Source organism: Oncorhynchus keta, unplaced genomic scaffold (genome assembly GCF_023373465.1).
Source record: "Oncorhynchus keta strain PuntledgeMale-10-30-2019 unplaced genomic scaffold, Oket_V2 Un_contig_19489_pilon_pilon, whole genome shotgun sequence".
Lineage (NCBI taxonomy): Eukaryota > Metazoa > Chordata > Actinopteri > Salmoniformes > Salmonidae > Oncorhynchus > Oncorhynchus keta.
Window position 1 is genome coordinate 15,001 of NW_026281501.1, and position 1,366 is coordinate 16,366.

At 45.3% G+C, this 1,366-nt stretch overlaps 1 long non-coding RNA gene across 1 annotated transcript in view; it reads left to right on the forward strand.

Annotated features, from left to right (window-relative positions):
- Positions 1–1,007, forward strand: part of LOC127920421 (uncharacterized) — a 10,856-nt gene extending 9,849 nt beyond the window's left edge. The window contains exons 3-4 of the long non-coding RNA XR_008106217.1: positions 532–676; positions 965–1,007. This is a non-coding gene — a long non-coding RNA (uncharacterized LOC127920421). The remainder of the gene's footprint in view (positions 1–531; positions 677–964) is intronic.
- The last annotated feature ends 359 nt before the right edge of the window (positions 1,008–1,366 follow it).

A 1,366-nucleotide genomic window follows, 5' to 3' on the forward strand; every position in this document is an offset into this window, starting at 1 on the left:
TTCACTACCCATCTCTCATCTGGTAGTACGTGCCAACCTTTTGGGTCGTGGTAGGCCAGACGAGAGCTGATCTTTAAAGGCTCGCACATATTGCACCGAATGTGGATGTGGTGTATATCGTTCAGCACACTGTTGTTTAGGGACCACCCGCTGACTTCTACTGCTGACATTTTCACCTGATTCTACATGTAAAATCAGTGCGCACTCGGATTGCAGATGACGGCCGGCACTCTGTTCAGAGGTTATAAGTGCTCTCGGCCAGCAAACGCTATTTGTGTGTCTTAGCCCTCAGGTGTTTCGGTTCATCATCCTAAATGTGACCCTATAGAGTGATTTTCTAAGGCCAGAATAGGCGTAGGCCAGTGTGTCACAGAGTTGTAAGCACGTCTCAATGTGTTGTGTGTGTGTGAGCTTTTTTATACCAGTTGACGTGTGCATTTTGGGTTTCAGGTACAAGTTTGGTAAAAGGTGTTTTTTGTATGTCAGGTACAGCGTTTTTTTTTTTTCAAGTTGTTTGTTATGTGTCTTCAGGCACCGAGGACGTCCGTTTGAATAATGAGTGTAACAGTGATCCAGTCTGTCCTCCTAAATGCCGCTGTGAGTCCAACGTGGTGGACTGCTCCAACCTACGCCTCAATAAGATACCAGAACACATCCCTTCCTCTACCACTGAACTGTAAGAACACACACACACACACACACACACACACACACACACACACACACACACACACACACACACACACACACACACACACACACACACACACACACACACACACACACACACACACACACACACACCTGCCTCCCTGACACTTAACTGCAAGACATCTGGACCACATTAATCACACATTTATGTCAATGGTTTATCTCTGCAAATGTTTGAAACCTCTTCAGGATGCGTCGCTGTGTTTCTGTTTCTTTCTAACCATGTTCTGTTTTCACCTCTCTCTGTTCCCAGTCGTCTGAACAACAATGATATCAGCACACTGGAGGCTGTAGGGTCTTCAAGACCCTCTCTCAGCTCAAAAAAGATGTCAGTTGTAGTTTATGATGCTATGGTAACTTATTTACTTAATCAAAGAAGTTCACTGAACTTATTTTTAATCGCTTTAATTGATTTATTCCCAGTAACCTTAGCAACAATAAGATCACAGAGATCGAAGATGGGGTGTTCGAGGGGGCGGGGTCAGTCAATGAGCTCCACCTCACAGCCAATCAGCTGGACTCTGTCCGCAGTGGAATGTTCAAGGGACTGGAGGGACTACGCATGCTGTGAGTCACACACACACACACACACACACACACACACATTTACATTTAAGTCATTTAGCAGACGCTCTTATCCAGAGCGACTTACAAC